This window comes from Leguminivora glycinivorella, chromosome 18 (assembly GCF_023078275.1).
Source record: "Leguminivora glycinivorella isolate SPB_JAAS2020 chromosome 18, LegGlyc_1.1, whole genome shotgun sequence".
In the NCBI taxonomy this organism is placed as follows: domain Eukaryota; kingdom Metazoa; phylum Arthropoda; class Insecta; order Lepidoptera; family Tortricidae; genus Leguminivora; species Leguminivora glycinivorella.
In genome coordinates this window covers 4,802,722-4,830,550 of record NC_062988.1, presented here as the reverse complement: position 1 = coordinate 4,830,550, position 27,829 = coordinate 4,802,722, and the positions used below count along the sequence as shown (strand labels likewise).

Below are 27,829 nucleotides of genomic sequence, written 5' to 3'. Positions count from 1 at the left end.
AAATTTCCTATATAAAATTTTAAATAATTTAGTAGATGCCCCGGAACTTCTTGAAAATATAGATTTACGCGTACCCCGCAAAACTGAACGTAGTTGCCGTCCCAAAATGTTATTTAGTATAAAAAGCAGTAGAACTAAACATGCGCAGCACTCATACATTAAACGCACATGTAGGTTGTATAATGGAAAGTGTCAAAATGTAGATATATTTAGCAATTCATTAAGAGGGGGTAGAGCAGGGAGAATTTTCAGAATCTGTCAAATTACCCCATTACACACACAAACACCCTTCACTCACACTACCTCAATTTACTGTGAAAGGTCAGTGACCCTTAATTTTTTTCAAGAGTGTTATTTTGAGTTTGTAGTCAACTACTTACCTCCTTTGAGAAATTAAACTGTAAAAAAGGTAGCATACAAGAAGACAGAGAAAAAATTCGCATCATCTAGCTTTCCTTCTCTGTTCATGTCTCATGTGACTTAAATTTACCTAAATATGTAGATAACGTTCCTTACTCAGTTGATTGTTTATCTAGGTATTTTTATATTAAAGGAAAAAATGGAAAAAAAATTTACGCTTCCGGCTTTTGTTGTTTATCTAGGTGTATTTCAAATTACTTTGCACTTCATTTTGCGTTACTTTTCTATACTTACTTAGATTAAAAATCGTCAGCCTGCCTATCCCCGCAAACATTATTCAAAGTCGTATGTGAAGGCCGATACCTCCAGGCAGACAATTATGGTCGCGTGATAAATGATAAAACATTCAGCTCTATCGCACTATTTGTAAGTGCAATAGGGACGGTCCGATGTTTTATCATTTATCGCGCGACTATGATTGCCCTGCAGGTCTTCAGAGGCCTGTGCTGTGCATTACGTATATGCGGGTTGTATTAAAGACTATCAGATATTTTCTTTATTCTTTTTGGTCGTTAGGTTTTTTTTTTAGTTTCTTTTAAATGGCTAAATACCTAGATGTTATGTCATAAACATCTGTGACGTGACTGAAAATTAAAAAACATCGCTCAGAGATAAGGTTCAAATTAGCATGGCAAAAAATACAACAGTGCAGTCAAAATACGAAAAAGCAAATGTCAATGTCAATATCACTGCCGTATTGCAGGCAATAAGGGCTGTTTTCTCAAATATGAACAAATCTCAAAAGCAGGACTTTATAAAGACTTTCTAGGAAAATTATTTTTAACTTGATAGGTAGACCAATTTATAAAAGTTGAACGAAAAAAATTTCTGAACTAAGTTTGTAACTATATATGAAAAGCATTTTTATCTTAGATTGCATATTTTAGTATCGTAACGATTTTTCTTTCAAATAAAAAAAGAATTATTAGAATAGATTCACGGTGTCTACCGTAAACTGGGGTTACATTGACCAATTTGGGAATTTAAACTTCTCTAGCTTCTACATGTAATGGGTAGCTACTAGCTATAGCTAGATTCTACATTTAATGGGTATTTTTATCCATTAAATGTAAAGAAAGAAAAAAAATGGGGCCATCAACTTTTTTAGTCTTTTCCTGCTAAAAATCTAGAAAAGTAACAAAATAATGTACGCAGAAAAAAAACTAAGAGATCAAACTTAAACTGACATTGGGGTTACTTTGATACCCTATGTTTTTTTAAAATGGTAATCGAATGTAACCCCTTGCAAAAGTATTTTATCTCAAGAAAAAATAAAAAAACGGTTCGCACAGTCAAATATTAGAACTCTTTAACGCTATTTTGGGGTTACTTTGATCAAAAATAAAAATTACCTACCATCTTCGAAAAACCAACTTTATTTGTAATTGTTTCAATATTTATCACACGAAGAGATCAAATTATCTGCCTCAACTCAACAAGTACCGTGACATAATCAGACAATAATCAACTATGTGTCATTATGGTCAATGTTACCCCATGCAAGTGATCAAAGGCACCCCACAGAGTAAATCATTAGTAATAAATGCCTAGTTTGACTTTATGATACAAAACTCAATACTTACAATCAAATGGTAGGTATAGCTAAGCAGAAACACATTTCTGGCAAGCTATTTAATATTCACTGTGAACCTTTTACTTGAATACCACTACGTTAGTTTAGAAGTTATTTAAACATGAAAAATAGCAACAAACTATGCTTATATTTTAACACGTTATCCGCACTGCCCACGACCATACTTACTTGTTCACTGCGTCAGAGCACCATTTATAAAGGTTGGTTTAAGGTTATCATATGTGTAGATTTCGATAAATTTATTTTATTAATACATAACCGTATACTCACCGAAAGGGTCAACCCTAGCACTTTTCCCTATTCACCCCAACGTAAGGGTGAGCGAAAATTACTAAATAAAACGACATATTTTCAAAGACAAACCGAAGTTCACACCGCTGGAAGATTTTTTGTGTAAAAAATTAGCATGGAACATATAAAAAAAGTGCTATCGACGTTCAAAAGTCGGTTTTGGTCCTATTCAGCACAAATTACGGTAGTTCATACCCGTTCCGACCCCATGTACCCAAAATCTTTAGAAAACGATGTACTAAGTAGCCCAAATTGCAGCGCCGTCTCTAGATGAATTGGGTTACTAATTTATGCAAACTACTTAAGTCGCAATAGATGTCATTTCATTTAGTATTTTAGAGGTAACTAGTAAAGATAATTTAGTTTTACAATTGTGCGAAAAAAGATTCTAATTTGGCCAGATTTTTTAACCGACTTCCAAAATTCAAAAGGTTATAAATGTATAGTTTTTTTTAATATCACTTCTGGTCCAATTTCAAACCCCACAAATATTAACGGCAAACTGATAATGACATTAAGTTTTTTTGAAATAAATTTGTGACATATGTGGGTAGTTTAGTAATTATAGGCGCCGACTGATTGTGGGTAGGTTTATATTTTCGCTCTCTGCTAATAAATCTTGTATGGAACGGACGTGTTTTCTTTGGTGCCTCTTCATCAGCGCTGATCTTCGGCTGGGAGCATACCTTACAAAATTAAATGCCAAAAAAAAGTTTATCAGTAAAAATTACTTATTTGAAAATAAAGTCATAACCGTTTTCATGCTTATACATTGAAATAGATATCACGCACGAAAGTAAGAACGACAAGGCCCCCTGGTGGCTGAGCCGGGAATCGAACCCGCCATGTCTCTCGCTATACCGTAATCCTCTAAGTGCCACTTGCACCAACGAAGATGGAGGATTAACCTGAGGGTTAACCCACTATTTTACATGGAATTTGACAGTTGACAGCCCACTAACCCTGAGTTAAGTGGTTGGTGCAAATGGATCTTATAAGATTCATATACGAGGTGGTCAAAATGTGCCTATCAGAGATAATATACACTAGAGAAATTTCGTTGGGTACCACACGGCGGGCGGGTGGCCTAGTGGTAATGACGTTAGCTGCGTAAGCTGAAGACCCGGGTTCGATTCCCGGCTCGGCCATCAGTAGGCCTTGTCGTTTTTTCTTTCGTGTATGATATCTATTTCAATTTATGTATGTATGTATGTGAACACTTTATTGTACATAAGACAAGTTAGGACATATAAATACAATATAGTTATGGTGTACAATGGCGAACTTATCCCTATAAGGTGTCTCTTTCAACCTTTGAGCGAATTGAGAATTTATTATTTATATAAACTTGAAAAAGAACAAATCAAAAATTATTCAATAAAATAATTTTATTTCTTCCATAGTTGTATAGTTTCATACTTATGATTTTTATTTTAAAGTAATCCATTTATATTATAGCAATCATGGGTGAAACGTGGAGGTTGACAGAAGTGTAATTAACATTTATAAATGTTGATTTCTTGTATCTAGTCTAACTAAGCAATACATTGACTTATAAATTGCATCCATATACAGAGAGGTCATTCATAAAAACATCACTTTAGGTAAGTTATATATCTTTTATACAATTTGACAACCATTGACCACACATCCCAATTCACCCCTCTTCCGACCCTAATCACCCCCTTCGTACACCTATTCACCCCCTTTGCGACCCGATTTCCCCCATTCCTGATCCTATTCACCCCTCAGGCCGCGGATATTTATCCATCAAATTGAAATTGAAATTGAAATCGTCTGTCAATGAAAAGAAAATTGTAGTAAGTATGTATGGAACATAAACTTTAGAAGTGTAGGTATACACTACATTCAAAAGGATAACGAACAAATTCTGAGCAAAATTTTACACAAAAATAAAGTTAAAATGAGTAAATAATACAATAAATTTAAATGCCAACTTTGACAGACATTTTATGCCCCTAACTAAATATATTATTTTCCCTGGAACTACGGAACCCTACACTGACCGTGACCCGACGCGCTCTTGGCCGGTTTTTCTTCTCAATGAAATGCAGAGATAATAAAAAATTACACCTCCCAATTTATAATAAATTTTTTTTTTTGCAAAAAATTCATTTTTGGCACAAGCTTTACCTTAGCCGACTGTACCTTTCTTTCAACAATCATCTTTTGCTCTCCGAGATGTTTCTAAAAACCCCTTACTCAATGGGGATACGACGTTTCATAACAGAGTTCCTCTGACCACCTTTCTGCTCCATCATCAGATCACCTCCATGATACCATAATATTGCATTGTCACGTGATTTACATATGTGTGCAAAATTTCAGCTCAATCGGAAACCGGAAAGTGGGTCAAATTTAGCTTCTACGTTTTGACCCAAACTAACAAGGCAAGTTGAATAAAAGCTTGTAAAAAGGCTTCTGATATCAGATTTGTAATCATTGAGTAAGTATTACTTCGTATAGAGGAGCTATAGCAAACAACGAACGTGTCACAGCCTGTAAGCTGAAGGCGGGGCGAGGGGGCGGGGTGTGAACCAATGGCCTGCTTCCGTAACGTCGCAAGCGCTACGATTTTACTCGGCGCTTACGACCTTTCGGTCGCAATGATGAGCCCTGCATAGAGTGCATAGATTAGAAGTCGTAGTATAGAAGTGACATGGGTTTACATGGGCATTTTTTTTATTTATGACTCTCAATTAGCGTGAGTTGTTAACAAAAAACATAAATCGCTGTTAGTTTTGTAACGACAATCAAGCTTGAAATCTGTATTTAAAACGAAACTTTTTTCACGTTCTGAATTTAGATTATAGCTTAGTATAATTTACATAATTAAAACAAAAACGATGTTTTTATTGAAATTTCATGCTTAATAATTATCGTTGCAAAACTGACAGCGATTTAACTTTTTTTTAACAACTCTGTGAGTCCCAATTTTTTTAAATGCCCACATATAAAGCTGCATACGGACTGAGCGTACATGTGTACACGTAGCCGCAACTGGATATTAGTTATTTATGTGACATTTGCATGATGGTAGGCATTAAAACATGAGTGTTGTTTTTGTTGTGTTAATAAGATAACATGAGTGTTAAAACGCCTAATTATGTATAGTCGCATATATAACTTTATCTACATCCATGTATGTATGGGCGCGGGTTTATCGTCCCATAGAAAATTTGAATTTCGCGCGTTTTTATACTCTCATAATTTGCTTGACCGTCTACCTACCCAAATTCATTCAGATAGGTTAGGTACTGCACTTACATTTACATACTCACATGAAATTCGACACGCGTATTGAGAATCTGTTATAGACCGACATGTCGGAAAACTGTGCAATTCTGACAATAATAATTAAATAACCTTTTTTGCGTCGATAAATATATATAATTTAATGTATGATAGGAAACTTGAACTAACTTGCGATATTGTCACGTCTGCTTTTGTTGTATTTTTTGCTCTTTGGTTTCAACGAAACATGGCCGCCGCAACATGGCGCTTCGGCATGAGTTTATATTGATACATTTTTTAAAAAGTAAGCGTGTTTAAACAAAATTGCAGTAAACCTACGTATGAAAAGTCACTCCTTGGCTTTTGTTAGATTTTCCTGAGCAGTTTGTACAGTACCTAACTACACATGACGGCATTATTTAGATGATTAATGATTTCTAGCCCGTAAGATATATATTTGCTTTAACAATGGATAGATATTTATGCGAGTGAGAGTGTAATTTAGATTTTTATAAGGAAACAAATATTTTTAAGCGACCCGATCAGATATTTATACGAATAAGGACCCTCCCACATCTACCGTCTCGCGATCGTAGCGTCGGGCCAACTGTATGGCTAAGCCGCGCCGACGCGACGCGGCGTCTTTTTCCATACAGTTGGCCCGACGCTACGCTCGCGAGACGCTAGAAAGAGAGACTATGTTTTTGCCGGTCACGAAGCATCACAATTTTTTGCCGGGAATATGTCGTCATATACTTATGGCCTCTATAGAGAATCGGATATATTGTCACGGCCGTTCATAGTCATATACGTATGCTGGTGACTGTTCCATGAACATCTGGTCTAGTTGAATGGAGAAGTGCCATTCAAGACGAGCGTTACTTTCTAAACAACGATGAACTTACGGTTACTTACGTGTTCGTGGTATGCACAGGGTAATCTTTAATGAAATTAAAACATTTTTTTATATAAAAATTTGAACCAGAAGCACACCATACGGAATATTGTATTTAATAAATAGGTACTTATATACCCGCCCGCATTTCCCTTTCTTCTATTCTAAGTAAGAATCGATTAATAAGTATCTAAATATGTAAAAATAAATTAAATTATAATTGTTTACATACAACCTGGTTGACAGAATTTGACGTAGGTGCTGTCATATATATTTTTAAAATGACGTACTGTTAATACCAGCGTAATGAAAATTTATTCCAATGAGTAAAAGAAAACATGAAACTCTTTTCAATTTAACCGAACTAGAATGAAATCATTTATACTCATTCGGTTGTGTTCGTTATTTTCTTTAATAATGTGATATATTTTTATTTATTTTTGATGCACAAGCCATGCACCTTTACACTTTAAATGAGATTGGATCTCCACCTGACATTATCGACTTACCCTATTTATTTTGAGCACAGTTTTACACTGGTATGGTTTTTCGTGTACGTACACGATTTTCTGTCAAAATATTTGTCAAATTTAATTGTCAACGCGGAGCGACCGGCGACACGTCTGCCTCCGATGAGCCGCTCACGGCATCTAATCGAAAGGAGAATTCTGACAGCAATGGCGAATGTATGGAAATTTTACGATAGTTTAAATTTAAGGTAAAATTTCTTTGTTGCCTTTGAGAGGAAAAATATAAAAAACCTCAAAACTTGTAGTCCATTTATCTGGCTTTCAGAATCACATAATGTTATAACTAGAGTATTGAATTTTTTTAACAAAGTTTACTAAACGGCGACATACGTTTTTCTCATTTTAGGTCAACTTTGTGTGGGTTTAGTTATTACACCGTTAATAATTAGAGATTGTGAATAGTCAAAAGTTGTAGACACACTCTTTAAGATAATAACTACATTTATTTTATTTCATTTAATTTAGAAATGTGAGCAGCATTTGTTAAACGCCGAATGCACTTTTCGAGGATTTCGTACGACCCCCTCTTAAGAATGTTTAAGAAATTAGTTTATTCTTCATTAAAATAAAAATATGTTAAATAGGTAATTTAATAGCTTGAAATTGTTATTAAGATGTTTAAAAAACTATTTTTTTTCTCTCTCTCTTCTTCTTGTATAACTGCACATGCATGTTATTTTTGTAGTAATTAGTCTATTTGTTAATATTTTGCTTACATACAGGAAACTATAGGTCTATTACTGAAAAATTGTTATCCTATATTCATATTTATTCATAAGACTGTTTGTTTCTAAATAAATTAAAAAAAAAAATTAAAAAAATAAAATTAATTACTGAACACGTGTGTGGCAGCCTTTACCAATTCCTAATGTTATTTGTTTTGACATGTGCCGTCAATGACTTGACACTAACTTGAATGTTATTCTTAAGGGTCTCTCACACTAATAAATTCATTTATTATTATGTATGAAAGCGATATAATTTTTTTTTTGCGAATTTAACAAAGTGATATACAGGGTGGTTCCTGATAATGAACCTAGCTACGTGTCGAATTTACAAAAACAACACGGTGTATTTGATCGCCAGCGTCCGAGGTGTGATGTAGGTGTAGAAAAGTGTTCTTTAATACCCTATTCTTCTTTAATTTAAATTACAAACGACTGTCTTTGTTCAGTCAATATCCAATCAATTTTAAATTAACCACAATGAAATTTATTTCTTCAGCTATAACATTCATAGCACCTACATAATTGCAACCGGAATTGTACAATACATTTTTTCTCGTTTTCTCTTTGTATTTTCTTATTTATTTTCAGAATTATTGTTTCCTTACTTTTAATTCGAAATGTACTACAATGGTTATTTGTATTACAAGGGGGAAAAATTGTTGTTTAACCCCTGGAACGCCTCGTTCCAGATCTGTCACAGACAATTAAAAGGGATTGATTTTTGAGTCTCACGCTTTCGAATTCAGAAAATTGTCACTGAAAATAATAAGCAAGTCACTGTTTTCAACCGGTATTTTAGTGACAAAATCCCGTATGCGAGATTCAAAAATCGCCCCTCTGTGTACTTAATCATCCTCCTTGCGTTATCCCGGCATTTGCCACGGCTCATGGGAGCCTGGGATCCGCTTTGACAACTAATCCCAAGATTTGGCGTAGGCACTAGTTTTATGAAAGCGACTGCCATCTGACCTTCCAACCCGAAGGGTAACTAGACCTTATTGGAATTAGTCCGGTTTCCTCACGATGTTTTCCTTCACCGAAAAGCGACTGGCAAATATCAAATCGTCGGTGAGATTGCCAATTCCGCTATGTGCACTTTAGCTACTTTTCAGGAGAGACAAAAAATCGATTTACTAGAGAATTAGGTACAAATATCATTTCAATTTATATCCAAAATATGTCAAAAATAGCAAGAAATATGTTGTGTGAAAAAAAAATGGGAAATAATATGATAAGTCACAAATTAAGATATACTCGTTTTTCTTAATTTTGTGCACATATGGGTATTGGTTTTGAGCTTACTAAATACATATGTGTAAGTCATGCACATAGGAATCATAAATACTGTTCATTTGAGGTTTATCAGAGTAAGTTATGTGCGTTTAGGGTAATAAAAACAAAACAACATGATCACTTGTATCAGAAATAAATGATATTATCCAAAGGAAAATGTCAGTATCTGACAAAACTAAAGACCTTCCTTGTCAATTACTAGTAATATATATTTACGTACATACATTCATACAATCACGCCTGTATCCCATAAAGGGGTAGGCAGAGCACATGAACTACTAAAGTTTCAGTGCCACTTTTGACAAAAAGGGGTTGAAAGAAAACGAAATATACATTTATAATAAAAAAAGAACTTAAAACTCGTTCTGACTAAATTCAACGTAAGTAATTATAACGACAACCTATGCGATAGCTACATACTTTGCCACATAGCTGACAAGGGAAGCTTGCAACCAATTGAGACGGTTTGCTACGGTACCTTGTTTCCCTATTGTCTGCAAGTGCCGCAAACCAGGTCCATGGACGAACTTGCGACCATCTTCGATGCACTTACGCCACTCCCTCCGTTTCTTAGCAAGCCTCTCCTAGTTTCGGTAGTCGATCTAAAAGGCAGCCATGTCCTATCAGCTGCAAAAGTGCATGGCGAATTTATCAATGAATTCATTCCTAACTTCTCCATGCACTTTTGCAGCTGATAGGTACTATTGGAGCAGTCTTTGAAGCGAAGCAATGACCTCTCAACATCTTTCTTGGCATTCGCTACTGTGCCCAGAAGAACACGGCGTGGTAAACGAGAGGGTTCCATCCTGTGCATATACCCCATCAACGAAGTCGCCTCTGTTTGAGAAGCATGGTCAGACTGGGTAGCGATTTCTAGAACTCTCTGGTTTGACGACCTGTGATGATATGCCCAACATCTTACACAGGCATCGCTTATAGAAGGAGATGCCACGGCGTTTGACTTTGGCATACGTCTCGGATTCGTACAAGAGTATGGTCTATACACAAGCCTGAAAGACTAACACCTTGGTCTTAGTAGTCAGGAGTCTGTTATGCCATACTCGAGCACTAAGCTTCCCAAAAGTGGTAGCTGCCTTGCCGATGTAAATGTCAACCTCTGCCTAGAGCGAAAGATGGTCGGTTATTGTCGTAAAGTGGTCTCCAACAGCGTGCCATCGAGTGGAATTTCTGCCTTGGAGATTGGACCCATCATTAGCTGAAGCTCACAGAGGTAGCAACAAAGGCTGCGTCATCGGCATAAAGTATTGGCATAAAGGCTGCCAATTAAAAGTTCCTCGCGTTTCTTCTGTGATTTGAGGAGTGATGTGTACAACTTTGAACTTTCTATAGATTCTTGTATGCAGATGAATACCAAAGCAGCAAAGACACACACGTTACACGGTAGGAGCCAAAACGCAGTCCTGTCGCACACCTCGGCAGACACACCACCAGGGACTGAGGAATGAAGGAAATCGCTGTGATTCCCCGCACCTGTGCTACCCTCTTGGAAACTGGCCGTTGGAGGTTGAGGAGTTTACCACATATTTCAGCTTAGACCTTACTCGCGCCTAACGGGGATTCCATCCCGGGCTTGAGTTAGTAGTTTTCCTTCTCGAAGAGAAGAGGCTCATCTCCCCTTTAGCTATTAGCTGCTTCGTTTGTGAACTTAGTTGCCTTTTACAACACCCTCGTTCTTCTACCAGGGTTGGTGCTACTCTTACGACGGATATACTACACAGTAGATGCTACCTAACTACACCAATAAACAATTACTTTTAAAATAGTGTTAAAGAGCAATTCTCGTTAACTTTGTACATTTGGATCACGTCTCCAATTTTGATAAAGATTGGTAGGCTGGTAGAGTCCATGATGCTGAGCAATATCTACTAGGTTTCCCAAAATGTCCTATATAGTTTGTATGAACCTTCCTTTTTTGTTACCAAATTTCTATACATTTTCGGTAACAAAAAAGGAAAGTTTCATACAATCAACCTAGGACATTTTGGGTAACCTAGTGGATCTTGCTCAGCATCATGGACTCTATCAGCCTACCAATTTTTATCCAAATCGGAGACGTGATCTTAATGTACAAACTTAACGGGAATAGCTGTAAAATAAGTCAGATACGAAGTTATCATAATTTATCAGTATCAAGAACGTTAGAATGAAGTATAATTGCTACCCTCTTACTGTGTTAGAAAATGTTTTGCGATAAATGTGAAAAACCTGCCGAATAATCGACGACAAAAAGGTACTTCACAATATTAAACATAATAAGTATAACAGCTTTACGGTTAAAATATTTAGCTTTGAAAAAATAAATTGAAAAATAAAGATATATGACCGAAACACATAAGCACACTAAGCAACAATCCATACTAAATCCACACATGTGCAGTAGTAATTATTAATTTCGTTTATTTTACTTGGTTACCAAAACCTATATGTGCTTGGAAGTACATGTGTATTTATTTTTGGGGCTAAAATCACAAATGTGTTTAGTTAAAACATGATCCAAGTAGAATTTGCGTATGCTGGTTTTTGCATTAGACGTGGAATACAATTTTAAAGGCAAATCTGCAAAAAACGAAAAATCGAAAAAATCATAGAACTTAATTTAGATAGAAGAAACAAATTTATATATTTGTATAGGGGCCGAGCGTGTCAAATTTTGTACTGATGTTGATTCTTGCCTGTAATTTTAAATATGTCTCAGGCTCTTGATTGTTCATAATTTTTGTGTTGTTGCAATTGAATATCACGTAACGAGGCATTTTTTATGTTTTGGTTGACTTCAACTTACAAAAATTGACGCCCGAAAGCTGCAAGCTGCGATCAAAGACGGACAACTCAGTGGATTTCACTGAGTTCATTTGACACGCTAAGTAGATACGTTTGCTTGATCTATGGTATATATGACATCTGTGGAAAAAATGCACATAACGGAATTGGCAATCTCAACGACGAAATGACATTTCGCACATAAGTGAAAAACTCATTGGTACGAGCCGGGGTTCGAACCCGCGACCTCCAGAACGAAAGACGTACGCACTTACCACTAGGCTACCAGCGCTTCCCTCTGTGTACTTAATAAAAAATGATAATAAGGTTATTAATTCAGTAGCAAATTTTTGACATCGGCATTCCAGGGATTAACTGCCCAAGCTAAAATATTGAATAATATTGATACCCGAGTACGCGAAATATTCCATTATGGAATCACGAGCGTATCAAGAGGAACATAAAACGTGATCGTGTGCGATTCAAGAGTTTTAAGGTACGAAGATTGTCAAATTTTGCCACCGGGTGAAACACAATTCTTTTCACCACACGAGGAAAATAAAACAAACAGGTATCGAGACAAACCTTATTGGTTTAACGATACTATGTAAATTAATTAGAGATTTATGTTTGTAATTACCTAAAATAAATAAATAAATAAAATAAAACTAAGTATAAAACATCAAACTACATCAAATTACTACTAGATTTGCCCGCGGCTTCGATCGCGTTAAATTCGAAAACTGCGGAACTCTCCCATACAAACTTCCACCCCCCCCCCATTTTAGGGAAGTGGGGGGTTAGAAAAAACAAAAATTAGTCTATGTCCCTCTCCATCCCTTCAACTATCTCCACTTCAAAAATCACGTCAATTCGTCGCTCCGTTTTGCCTTGAAAGACGGACAAACAAACAGACACACACACTTTCCCATTCATAACATTAGTATGGATTACAGTTAAAAATCACCATTTTCAAGGTCACTTCTACTAGCCAGCTTACATCGAGAACCGTCATTATATTCGTACACCAATAAAAACGGTATAAATGTAAAGTATCTTATACAAAATATCGTAAAAAATATTGTTTCTACGATCCCTTGTCATTTCCCTGCGATTGCAAAGCCAAATTCAATTTGATATGACAGGATACAGATTCAAAATTTCATGAAATGGGAGACCTTTTTACGTATATTGGTTACTATTTGTCTGTCAGATAAGATATATTTTAGTTGACAGTTAAAATCCTCAGATAATATGTCTATTGCCGTCATAAAAAAGAACCGGAAAAACTTATGTTTTCTAGGTAGGTAGTATGCATCATTTTTTTTTAAATAACTCGATAACAGTAAGAGTTAAAACACTAGTTTCTTAGAGATATGTATTGTATAATTCACCTAAAGAACCTTCCCTTAAAGTTAACGTAAATCAATAAAAACAGGTCGTATTTATAAACACTAGCTTTAGCCCGCGGCTTCGTTCGCGTTAGAAAGAGACAAAAAGTAGCCTATGTATGTCACTTTCCATCCCTTCAACTATCTCCATTTAAAAAATCACGTCAATTCGTCGCTCCGTTTTGCCGTGAAGGACGGACAAACAAACAGACACACTTTCCCATTTATAATATTACTAGCTTTTTCCCGCGGCTTCGCTCACGTTAGAAAGAGACAAAAAGTAGCCCATGTCACTCTCCATCCCTTCAACTATCTCCACTTAAAAAATCACGTCAATTCGTCGCTCCGTTTAGCCGTGAAAGACGGACAAACAAACATACACATACACTTTCCCATTTATAATATTAGTGTGGATATATAGTATAGTATACCTCTAGTATGGATTTAAGGCTTTTATGTTTTCCATGTGGTGACGGGTTATAGTTATTTGTTTTACAAGGGGGCAAAGGAGTTGTTTAACCGCACGTGCCAATATTGATACCCGAGCAAGCGAAAGATTCCAATATTGAACCGCGAGCGTAGCGTCCCCGCTTTCCACCAGGCGAGGCGGACCGTATGCTTGTTTCATGTTTGCCACCGACCACCATTTCTGCTATAAATAGTATAAATTAACTCTTAACTACTTCCGCACGGTCGCTCATAAATACGTTTGTGAATACAATACTCAATAGGTCAAATACCTATTTTTATGTCCTTATTATGAATAATATATGTTAAAAGTTATAATGAGTTAAGGAAAGTTGTACCAGTATGTTATAAAAGTTAACATATTAAACGGATCATACTAAATATAGCTTATTGATACACATCAAACGTATTAGTAAGGATAGGGAAAAAGTTAATCTTGTAAAACCTCCATTCGTGTATCAAAAGCCAAGCTTTCAAATTTGCCCACACATTACTTCCCGAAAAGTTTTTATGAATGGGGAATTGGAACATAGGTAAATATTCATGTAAATCTGCTGAGCTGGGGGCCGATTTTTGAGTCTCACGGCGTTCGAATTCAGAAAATTGTCACTGAAAATAATAGGCAATTCACCGTTTTCAACCGGTATTTTAGTGACAGTGAGACTCAAAAATCGGCCCCCTGGCACTATATAAAACAACATTAGTGGATTATGATTACTAATATTAGAAATTCGGTTCGGTCTTTGAATTTGTTGCGTAGGGTGGCTAATTTAAATCGGTCAGTATGGGAAAGTCTGAAACTATAAGACATACGAAGGTCTGTTCCTAGGAACCATGTCACCGATTTTAATAAAAAGAAAAACTGCATTCATGCATTTGAAAAAAAAACCTGTTGAATACTGTAAAGGTGTTCACTTCGAACATCTACTAAAATAAATTAAATTATGTGGAAACAATGCATTCTAGTCATTTTAATCATCATGTTTCATAGAGACATTTACAGCTAAGACCTACACAATCGATATTTGAATAGATTTTTTTTTTTTTTTTTCAAAACAACCGGGTTCGATTCCCCAGCTGGGTACAGTTTTTTTCTCAAATGTATCAATGCAGTTTTTCTTTTTATTAAAATCGATGACATGGTTCCTAAGAACAGATCTTCGTATGTCTTATATTTTTATATAGACTTTCCCAAACTGACCGATTTGAATGAGCCACCCTGTATATATACACCCTGTTTTTATTGATTTCTGTTAACTTTAAGGGAAGATTTTTTAGTTCAAATACAATCAATTTTTCTAAGAAACTAGCCTCTTAACTCTTCCGGATTAAAAAAATAATTTAATTACTGAACACGTGTGGCATCCCTTACTACTTCCTAATGTTATTTTTTTGACATGTGCCGTCAAACAATTTGACAATGACTTTAATTTTATGATTAAGGTCCTCTCACACTAATTAATCCATTTATTATGAATGGAAAAAAAAAAAATTTTTTCGAATTTAACAAAAAGCGATATACAGGGTGGTTCCTGAAGATGAACCTAACTACGTGTCGAATTTAACGGAAAACAAAAAAAACACAGTGTATATGAAATATTGTGGTATTTTTACTTCAAGACCTTGTGGGTCATGAAAAATGGGAAACATTGTGTAGTCATTTTGTGAGTGCAAATAGAATTTTAGTGTACACAATCTGCTCAAAAATGTGTAAGGTACAGCGGGGACAAATCTCGACTGGAGGGGCAAATGTAACTGGTCCGTTTTTTCCACGTTAATATTTGCATTATTAAATAGAGTGTCCACCGGTTGCATATGGTAGGCGTGTTCAGTGGATACATGTAGAACTCAACATCATAGTGTAATAATGGAAAAAATGGATCACATTTGCCCCCCAGTCGAGGTTTGCCCCGCTGTACCTTATATATAAGTTCTTTTTGTATCGCAAAATATTATAGTGAATGCATAATAATATAAATATAATACCTACTTAATATTTAAATGTTTCTCATGAAGTACTCTGATTTCAGTCGCAATTTTGATATTTTACTTTATACTTACGGCTCAGCCACGACATTGGTCTAAGCGCGACAGCGGTGAGCGGCGGCCATACATTGGAGCGAGACACAGCGATTGGACTTTTCATTCGCACGTATGGCTGCCGCTCACCGCTGTCGCGCTTAGACCAATGTCGTGGCTGGGCCGTTAGATTCGTAGAAAATACAAATAACTCGATAAAAATATGATAGGATTTCTTATAATCACTAAACATAATTATTATATTAGTTCTACTAACTTAATTAAATTAATTTCGTAGGACAAAGTTTTGGTATTAAACAACCTCGAAAAATTCTTACTAAAGTTTCACCGCGATCGCTTTTTACGTTAGGTATTGTCGACTTTATTCAACAAGAGATAAGATGCAAAAATCTACATTGTTCTAGTATTACGATACAAAGTATAAGAATTAAGAAATAATTGTTATGGGCTTAATTTCAATTAACTTTTGGGGACGTTTACTTATTCATTGTGTTTTAGTGTTAACTTCCATGCCACAGACAAACACATACACAGACAGACAGACAGACAGACAGACAGACACGTCAAACTTATAACACCCCGTCGTTTTTGCATCGAAGGTTAAAAAAAATATTCAATAAAAAAAAAATGCTGTAAGAGCGTGCGACTTTCGATCCGGAGGTCGCGTGTTCGAACCCCGGCTCGTACCAATTACTTTTTCGGAACTTGTGTGCGTAATGTCATTTGGTATTTGCCAGTCGCTTATCGGTGAAGGAAAACATCGTGTCGTGAGGCAGCCGGGCTAATCAGTAATCACAATAAGGCCTAGTTACCCTCCGGTTTGGAAGACCAGAGGGCAGTCGCTTTTGTAAAACTAGTGCCTACGCCAAATCTTGGGATTAGGCCAATTCCGCCAAACTGCAGAACAGTTTGTTGGTAGGAATAGGCTCCCATTCGTTATATTACTATTGTTGTTGCACGATAATATCATTGTTTCCAACGTAAGTACCTACCTATCACCAAGGATTATTTATATATGATTTACATGACTAAGACCCACTTGCACCAACCATTTAACTCAGGGTTAGTGGGCTGTCAACTGTCAAATTCCATATAAAATGGATAACCCTTGGGTTAACCCTCCATTTTCGTTGGTGCAAGTGGCCCTAAGAATCGTACCTCGATTTTTTAGCGCCACCTATTAAATACTATCATAACTACTCTGATGCTGCCTACAATTTTTTTTTTCAAAATGTGTATTGACGTGAAATAAAATAAATAAATATGTCATATGTCTGACTTGGGTGAGAGAGATGTTCTCACGTTATTATATCGCGACTTAGCAATTAAGGGGTTGAAAGAAAACAAAATTGTGATATTGCTGATTTCACATCGCCCACATCACAATTTAACCCATCCCATATCAGGCTACTTGACCCTTTTTAGGGTTCCGTAGTCAACTAGGAACCCTTATAGTTTCGCCATGTCTGTCTGTCCGTCCGTCCGTCCGTCCGTCCGTCCGTCCGTCCGTCCGTCCGTCCGTCCGTCCGTCCGTCCGTCCGTCCGTCCGTCCGCGGATAATCTCAGTAACCGTAAGCACTAGAAAGCTGAAATTTGGTACCAATATGTATATCAATCACGCCAACAAAGTGCAAAAAAAAAATGGAAAAAAATGTTTTATTAGGGTACCCCCCCTACATGTAAAGTGGGGGCTGATTTTTTTTTCATTCCAACCGCAACGTGTGATATATTGTTGGATAGGTATTTAAAAATGAATAAGGGTTTACTAAGATCGTTTTTTGATAATATTAATGTTTTCGGAAATAATCGCTCCTAAAGGAAAAATAAGTGCGTCCCCCCCCTCTAACTTTTGAACCATATGTTTAAAAAATATGAAAAAAATCACAAAAGTAGAACTTTATAAAGACTTTCTAGGAAAATTGTTTTGAACTTGATAGGTTCAGTAGTTTTTGAGAAAAATACGGAAAACTACGGAACCCTACACTGAGCGTGGCCCGACACGCTCTTGGCCGGTTTTTAAAGTCTGTCTTATATGATTGAGTACTGTCCAATTAACCGAAATAAAATATTACCATATTTTACTATGACTTAAAAACAGAAAAAAAAATTTTTAAATTATAGGTACTTTTACGTAATCAGGCAAAAACAACACAGTCATGTTAATCTATAGATTATCTGTGCATCAGACCCTTTAGCACAACTTGCCCTGTCACGCGCGAGTCCATACTTGAAGTCGCGCTTGATGGACTCGCGCGCGACAAGGCAAGTTGTGCTAAAGGAGCAGGTCATTTTATTCGAAAACAACATTTTCTGACTTTTGTGTATGAGGCATAAAGTTCATTATGTCAGTGATTGTTTTGAGATGAAGTAATTTCGAATTCGATGACGTCACTACATCGCTGACAGCGTTTACGGTGGCCAAAATAAAATAAAAAATACACACATGCTTACTTCATCAAAAATACGTAGTCATCATACACTTTTAATGCCCAAAATCTATAAATATTACAGAAGACAATCATTTATTGTGCCAAATTCGATACGAGTCTAGTAGCCTATTGACCTACTAGGCACTGAATACGTAATAAAAACAGTGTCTATAAATACAACATATTTTGTTTACATTCAAAACATCTTGTTAATAACTTTAATAAGAAATGGACTGTGATGTTTTTTCCTCTCTTGTTTATATTTTTAATTGGATGCGACGTTTTTTCCTGAACTAGTTGTGTAAATTTGTTATTGTCACGTTTTACGCTTTAAATATACATTACTTTATTATTTGATTTTATTTAATAAGTCACATGTTGTACTCGTTGAAAATATTTAATACCCTATAAAACTAATTCTTACATTTGACTGTGGGCGGGGTTGTCAATCTGTATCACAAGTGCCCAAGGGTAAGTGAGTTTTCAAATTATCAGATCCCATATCGGATGTCGGAAGGACTTCAAAGGCAAAAATCAAAGATGGTGGCTTAATCTATGGGATATCGGTCCTACATCCGATATCGGGCGGAATATCATATCACGCCTAAGTCCTTTGTAACATTGGTACGTAGTTACGCAGCTGTAACATTCTAAGAAAACAAAGAATCCTACATTTATTTGTTTGTTCTCTTTATGTTTTGAAATTTCCAGCACAAAGGAATAATTTACCATCGCCATTTTTGAAACAAACGTTTTTAATCAAGTTTTTAAGCACAATTACTAACTGTAATCCATTTGTCACGGTGTCTGTTACTGTTATTTTGGCAATATTAATAACTTGGAAGTGTATTGTAATATTTTTATGCGCATTTTTTATTTTATTTTTGAGGGTAGAACTGATAATAAACATTCCGCCGATTCCGCGAGCAGTTTTGTATAAAACTCTGTTGAATAATTAAATTATTACAAATACAAGTTCATAAAATAATCCATTAAAACGATCAAAATAACCTGGATTTTAATCCGATCATAAAGTGAAAATGAATTTAAAATTCATATATCTACGCTGAAATCAGGAAGGTTAGGGTAAACTCGCCTCATTCGGTGACACGCCTAATTCGGTGATACATGCTTTGAAGCACTATTCCGAAAGACGATTTTTGGTTGTTTCACCGAATTAGGTGTGTCTGTCACCGAATGGGGCGAGTTCACCCTATGATGAGCAGTTCCCGTCAACTTTGTACATAGCCACGTCAGCAAATTTTAATTGATCCTATTTTGTTACCAACATTTAGTAATATAAGTCGACTTTCGTAAGTTATATACAGGATAATTGTTATACTTAATTAAGAAAATAAATATAGATACTAGAGAACCTTAATGACGAAATAAAACTTAATAAAATCTCAATTCATCAACTAAATCTTGGTAACAAAATAGGAATTAATAAAAACAAATTTAACTTTTTCCTTAATTTTTGTACAAACTTTTCGAGAACTGCTGTGATACGTCTGGATATGTTTTAGTCGTTCATTTTCATCATTCCTCCTTGCGTTATCCCGGCATTTGCCAAAGCTCATGGAAGCCTGGGATCCGCTGTGACAACTAATCCCAAGAATTGGCGTGGGAACTAGTTTTTACTAAAGCGACAGTCATCTGACCTTCCAACCCAAAAGGCCTTATTGGAATTAGTCCGGTTTCCTCACGATGTTTTCCTTCACCGAAAAGCGACTGTCAAATATAAGATGACATTTCGCACATAAGTTCCGAAAAACTCATCGAGCCGGGGTTCGAACCCGCGACCTCCGGATTGAAGTGCTTTTTTTAGTCGTATTAGTCGCTTTTTTTATGTTTTAGTCATTATTTGCGATATAATTCGTTTACGTAGATTACCCCCAAAGTTATGGTAATCGAAAATCAATAACTAATCCAAATATGGTTTTCTAAATTTATTCTACAATGAAAACTGTAAATACTTGTTAGACGAGCTCGCAGAAAAGGTCCAATGTGACTGTAATTATTTTGACTAAGAATAAATATTAGGACAATTTAAAAACATACAGCCCTCTCAGTATAGGTATTTATTTATACTTAAATTCATTTTCAAAGAAACTTCATTTCTCAAAAATATCAGGAACTTTGTATTTTTCATTTTAATTTAAGACAGCTTTGTCTTTCTAAGGCCGGATACAACTCCTCCGAACAATAGAACCTCCATTGGGCAACGGAAGTTTGAAATGATATTTTTATACGACATTTCGTTGCGAAAGAGTTATTTTCAAGGCAATGTCTAAAGAAAGGTTTGTGGTTTTAGCAGTGATGATATTTAAAAATTATGTTTGTTAATACAAGGGTGCAAAGTTGTATTTTACGCCGAGTGTGGAATTGAAAAACGAGCAAATGAAAGGATTCTATAGTTGAAAATAGAATCCTGAATTTGGCGAGTTTTTCAACACACGAAAAATAAAATACATTTGCACCCGTTTGAACACAAAACTTTTCTCCTCACTATAGCGAGGAAAGTACAACGCAAAAAACGCGTTTATCACTGCTTCCATTAGTTCCACAGGTGGTAAAACATCTTCATCACTAGATTCACCCACTTTTATCAATTTTAAAGCAGAAAATTTGTCTATATTCAAGGTCAAATTACTTTATCCACTAGTGGATAAAATGCGTTTTTACCCGCTGGTATTAAAAGACAAAACATGGTGTTTCCGAGCTAGTGAGGGGAAAATAACTATTTTACTTGAATCTATAATAATGTCATTTAGCGTAATTCATATCTAGTTAAAATGTTAAATGTGTGAACTTACTTAACTAGTAATACATATTAACTATATGTGTAAACTTAAGGGCATTTTCAAAAAAATATTTGGGAACCAAAATTAGTGAAAGTTGTTAACAAAAATGAACTCGATGTCAGTTTTGTGACGACAATTAAGCAAGAAATTTCAATGAAAATATTTCTTTTGTGTGAATTACATAAACTATAAGCAATAATTTACATTTATAACATAAAAATAGTTGGATTTTAGACAAATTTTATTCTTAATTGTCATCGCAAAACGGACATCGAGTTAATTTTTGTTAACAACTGTCACTAATTTTGGGTTGCAATTTCTGAAAATGCCCTTAATAACTAACTCGTAAGTAACTACATGATAACTACTATCGAGATGTCAATCCATTAGTTCCGTGGTCACTGTACCTAACGATAATAATTTTAATGAAAGGGGAGGGCTCTTGTAATAATTAAATATTCGAAAAATCATGTTTACGAAAAAATAAAAATATTCTACAATAAGTAATGTTAATATCGGGAGGAAAAAGGTTTCACGCGGGTTCTCCATTCATTTTTAAAAAACGTCCCTATCTAAACAATTTATGGTACAAAACCGCTTTCCAAGTTTACTTCGACATATTTCTAATAGGCAGGGCATGTTGCCAGGCAGTGAGGGCAGGTGGATCAAAATGTTGACCAAAAGGTGGCCGCTATCGGATGTAAGAAGCCCCTAGAATCCATTGGCTCATTGGGTAGACGACATTCGAAAATCTGCGGGGCTTTTTTGGATGAGATTAGCCCAGGACCGGGATAAGTGGCGTACACGAAGGGAGGCCTATACTCTGCAACGGGCGATTAATGGCTGAAATGATGATGATGATGATGATGATTTATAATAGAATAAGGTTTGGTTTGGTGCAAGTGTAACGCCTGTAGATAATAATGTTAAGTAGGTAAGTCTAATATTTACTTACACACCTTATAATAAAGGTAAAGACAGGCAGTCGAATCAAGATATTAATTAAATAATTAGGTTCGCTGTTTCTTGTGACTTCTCGTATTTATTAAGGTTAATCAATTAATTGGCGAGTCAATTGATTGCATTACTTTTTAACCCCCGACGCAAAAACGAAGGGGTGTTATAAGTTTGACGTGTCTGTCTGTCTGTCTGTCTATTTGTCTGACTGTCTGTGTATGTGTCTGTCTGTGGCATCGTAGCTCCCGAACGGATGAACCGATTTTGATTTAGTTTTTTTGTCTGAAAGCTGAGTTAGTCAGGAGTGTTCTTAGCCATGTTTCATGAAAATCGGTCCACTATGTCGCGGTCGGGGGTTTTTTCAAAATTGTAATTTTGTGGTTAGGCTATAACATTTTTATTAATTAGGTACAGTCGACTACAGAGAGATGTAATAAGGTGAAAAAGTGGATAGATCTCTTTGTAGTCGACTGTACAGTGTACACTAAGAATCTACCAGCATGGTATGGACACGTATGTAATGCGAAATGATGAAAGTGACAAATGACTGTGGAAGAAAGTAACGGGAGAGGAAAACCAAGGAAAAGGCTAATAAAGATAAAGAAAAAGAAAGCAAATGATGAGATGGGTGATAGGAATGATGGAAGAATGATGATGAATGATGAATGGATGTATGGAAGATGAAGATATGCTGCTCCGACTCCAAGTGACTGGGATTAGGGCAAGCGAATGATGATACAATAAAAATCAAAAATCTCTTCCATGTTCAAGAGTAATGATAAAAACCGGCCAAGAGCGTGTCGGGCCACGCTCAGTGTAGGGTTCCGTAGTTTTCCGTATTTTTCTCAAAAACTACTGAACCTATCAAGTTCAAAACAATTTTCCTAGAAAGTCTTTATAAAGTTCTACTTTTGTGATTTTTTTCATATTTTTTGAACATATGGTTCAAAAGTTAGAGGGGGGACGCACTTTTTTTTTCCTTTAGGAGCGATTATTTCCGAAAATATTAATATTATCAAAAAACGATCTTAGTAAACCCTTATTCATTTTTAAATACCTATCCAACAATATATCACAAGTTGGGGTTCGAATGAAAAAAAAAATCAGCCCCCATTTTACATGTATGGGGGGTACCCTAATAAAACATTTTTTCCCATTTTTTATTTTTGTACTTTGTGGGCGTGATTGATATACATATTGGTACCAAATTTCAGCTTTCTAGTGCTAACGGTTACTGAGATTATCCGCGGACGGACAGACAGACATGGCGAAACTATAAGGGTTCCTAGTTGACTACGGAACCCTAAAACGGTTAAAGAAGAATTAGATTCTCTAGAATGTAAATTCAGGAGATACTAATGATATGTACTTCAATAAGTGGCAGTGCAAACCGCCGTTAGCAGGTGCTACTACCTACTTTATTACGAAATTATAAATGCTTACTTCAATCTCTTTTCATTTAGTTTAGTGTAGTTTTATTTTTTATTTATTGTAGAAGCAGTTTAATTGTAAATTATTTAAGTTTTGTATTTATTCCAGGCATGTTGTTTTACAAGCAAAAAGACGGCATATTATGCTAATATGTATTTCATTTAAATGATTCGTGGAAAGATGTTATATTTGTATTTAAATTTCACTTTTTAAATATTAATTTACTGTGCTCCTGAGCTGTGTGTTTTTAAATGCAAATCAAGAATGAACAGGCATCTTCTGGGCGAGCTCACTCCATCGTAGGCCACGTCTTTGCCTTTGGCTAGTCTGTGGCCAAGAGTAAGCCCATTTATAATAATAATAATAAACCTAGCCTAAGAGTTCAAATGAATAAAGAGAATAATAAAAGTACTATTAAGAACAAGAAGCATTTGCTAGATGCTTAGTAAATAGTAAAGTACCTATTCACTTGTGTTTTTAGATTTCTAGATATTCGCTTATGAGAACTGAAATAAATGGCGACCGGTCTGGCCTAGTCGGTGGTGCCCATTCTGGTGGCATTTACTTGTGTGATGGATACACAGATACCAATATGTACTTATATCGTCGCCTATCACCCAGTACAAGCTTTGCTGGGTTTGGGGCTCGGTTAATCTGTATAAATGCGTTTTCACATTTTCCGATCAGGGTGGCTAGCCGAATGGCACAATCGCTCACGAAACGCTCACGAAACGAAGCGCTAGTAGATATCTATCTCTATCGCGCTTGCGTATTGGCGCGACAGAGCCAGCGGCGTATCGCTTTCGTTTGGCGTCGGAGAAATGCCATTCGGCTACGGGGCCAGATATCGGATGCAGGACCGATATCCCGTACATTGAAGCCGCCATCTTTGATTTTTTCCTTTGAAATGATAATTTAAAAACGTAATAAGGTGTCCCCCAATTAGTAATGTAGAAATTGCAGAACATTCCCAAAAAGCGGAAACATTCTTGAGAATGTTCCCAGAACATTCCTGCAACATGCAATTTATTGTTTAAACGAGAGAATATACTTGAAATAAAGTTTAAATGGGCACACTATAAAACTATATGTTATTATACACATAATATTGTCTATTAAAGTTACCTATTTTGGTGATAAGTGGATAAGTTACCAATAAGTTGCTTAAATTCTCACTATACTTCAGGGATCTTATACTTCAATTCTTCGCCTTTGTGACAGGCCCCACTCTGTATATACGAAAAAAAAACAAACAAAATAAAAACAAAAAGATCGCTGTCAGGATTCCACGAAGCCAGCGCACTACCACGGGACTACGTCTTGACTTGCTGATTTTGACGAAATTATGGTCTAAACTACGAAGTTACTAAGTATTCTGATAAATTCTCGTTCTCGAAAACATTCTCAGAAGTCACCGAAAATTCTCATGAGGAATGTTCTGAAACTTTGGATTCTCATCCGTGCATTGCTACCCCCAACATTTTGTTTATTATATTTGATTATATCGAGGAAAAAACTACAATAGACTCCAGTGTCCAAGGCTGGAATCGAATGAGAACTCTTGTCGATTGGATCACTGCTGTTGTATTAATTTGTTCAAGATTTTGACTTAATATTTTTTATAGGATAGGAGGCAAACGAGCAGACAAGTCGCCTGATGATAAGCGATCACTGATTATACAAGGAAAATATTATTTCTTTATTTAATACTGGCTAGCAGGTTGTAGCATTCATTTTCTTTACCTTCTTCAATACGCAGATCAAATAAATAATGTAATTTTATCAATGTAGGCTTAAATAACATTTTCAAGTTTTCCTAGTGAACAATGACTGTAATTATTTGTTTAACCGCACGTGCCAATATTGATACCCGAGCAAGCGATAGATTCCAATATTGAAACGCGAGCGTAGCGAGTGGTTCAAAAAGTGGATCTTGAGAGGTGCGAGGGTTTCAACTTTCAAGGCACGAAGGTTAAACAAACTGCCACCGAGTGAAACACAAAATTTTCATCACCACACCAACACGGACAAAATATTGACTGTAAAATATCAAATTAAATCAAATCCATCAATTTATTCAATTATTTATGATTCAAAATCATCATTTATAGGTAAATTCTACCAGCCAGCTTAAGACATCAAATTAAAATATTTATGAAATTACTTTGCACTCTTGTGAATAAAATGCAATTTTGTTATCTGTTTTCGAATAGCAAAGTAAGCCGTTCCCAGTTGGTGTGATGAAAATTAATTTAATGTAATCACTGGATAATGTAAGAATTGAGTTTACTTTAGTTATTACGCTATGTTTTAACTATGATATAGTATAACAAACTAATTTTATTTAGTGTTGTGCAAGTTGCGGAAACTTCACAAAAAAATCTTAAATTTCTTGAAAAATTTACGAAACTTTCACTAAAAATAATTTAAATTTATGAAATGGAAAGTTTCCATCCATACAATTGTCTATACAAAGTATGGAAAGTTTCCGAAGTTTTCCTATGTGAATATTTCAGAATTTTGGAAACTTTCCGTCGGCACATCAATAATTTTATCAGTAATATAGTAATTAATTCCTTTGAACTTGTACACTCCTTTTTGCTGTGCACTTATACTTAACACAGCAAGGGGGAGTGTACAAGTTTCTAATGGGGTGGCAACGCGCATGTGACACTCTTTGAGTTGCAGGCGTCCATAGGTTACGGTGACCGCTTTCCATCAGGCGGACCGTATGCTTGTTTGCCACTAACGTAGTATAAAAATAAAAATGTAAATAATATATGTGTAATGAGTCGCCATACGACAATAGTACATTACGATACAAGTGGGTAAAAAGGGAAACTCGTGCCGATTTAAAACACTGCCTTCGGTCGTATTTTAATTTATCGCCACTCGTTACGAATTTCCTTTTCGCACGTGTATCATACGACATTTTTCAGTACAGGTGGCCCTCCGAAGTTTCGTCCTGACATATAATGAACCACTTCTCGCACTAGTGCGTAAAAAAAACACCATCTGTACTGAAAATAAAATAAAGTCACGGATTCTATGATTAATTTCTTCGGCATTGCCCTAACGGTAATACCGAAATGTATTATTAAAATTAGAGCAAATTGAAAGTAACTATGGAAACCATTAAAAAACTTCGCAGAACAACATTTAACATACAACTTTCACTCCTTCCGACTTTTCAACTTAGTTCCCGACGAGTTTGCTTCGTGTTAAAATTACGACTTATATTTTTACATATTATATTATGTTATTTTTAAGTAAACTAGCTTTTGCCGCGGCTTCGCTCGCGTTAGAAAGAGACAAAAAGTAGCCTATGTCACTTTCGATCCCTTCAACTACCTCCACTCAAAAATCACGTCAATCCGTCGCTCCGTTTTGCCGTGAAAGACAGACAAACAAACTGACACATACACTTTCCCATTTATAATATTAATATGGATTAGTATGGATAATTGTAATATACGAAAATAGTGTTACACCTACATTTAACTTTACATGTTTTTAAAAATGTACGATTACCTACATTAACTTTTCTAATCGAAACAAATAATTAAAAATTATCATCTTACTCTGAACTCCTTTCTCCTTTCCACTTAAAAATAAAAAAAAAAACAACATACCCAAATACACGAACGAACTAAGTTTTCACCCGGTCGCGTGGCGTAGCGCGTCTACGCGGTATCGACGGCTCTACGGATTTGGCGCCCGTAGCCGCTCCGCGTAGCATTTTATGCGTGCCCACTACTTCTATACGCTACGCCAAAACGACTTATGTCACTTCACTTTCAATGGCGCTTACGTCTTTCTATAAAATACACCAGTTTAAGTACAAAAAGACGTATGTGCAGTAGACATTAAAGTAATCGACGCCATTTTGGAAGTGTAGTCATACCTGTGATGACGTCACTTGGCTTGATACCAAGAGTCCGGAGATGGTGGGGTGGTGTACAGTTGCGTACATTAATCTTAGTGGTCGGTTATTAGAAAATTAATTGGTTTAAAATATAGAGGTTTTGAGTGGTTTAAAGATGGTCATTTCATGGTGTTGATTTAGTGCGTGACGCTGATATCGCTACGTTTACTTCTTAGTAAACACTTAGCTACTTCCCCTCCTAGTTCAGGCAAATGTAAATCCTCAATAATCTTAAGTATTTTTTGGATATGATGTAAATATGCAATAAGGTACAGCGGGGCAAATATCGACTGCGGGACAATAGGCTATGTGTCCCTTTTTTAAAGTGTGTCTTATATTATTAATTACTGTCCAATTAACCGAAAAAAAATCACTATATTTCATTATGACTTATAAACGGCAAAAAATATTTTTAAAGAATACTTTTACGTAATCAGGCAAAAACAACATCAACCATGTCATCTATAGATATTTTATGACGTCACTACACGGCCGACAGCATTTTCGGTGGCCAAAAAAAAAACTCACATTTTTTAATTAAAAATACGTAGTCATCGTACACATTTAAAACCCAAAATAATTAAATATTGGTTTCTT

At 35.7% G+C, this 27,829-nt stretch overlaps 1 protein-coding gene across 2 annotated transcripts in view; it reads right to left on the bottom strand.

The window, feature by feature from the left end:
* The window catches only part of LOC125235904 (FMRFamide-related peptides-like), a 60,308-nt gene extending 33,300 nt beyond the window's left edge, over positions 1–27,008 (bottom strand). For both annotated transcript variants that reach the window (XM_048142535.1, XM_048142537.1), the window contains exon 1: positions 26,940–27,008. The gene's annotated coding sequence lies outside the window, so the exon portion shown is untranslated. The remainder of the gene's footprint in view (positions 1–26,939) is intronic.
* Between the last annotated feature and the right edge of the window lie 821 nt (positions 27,009–27,829).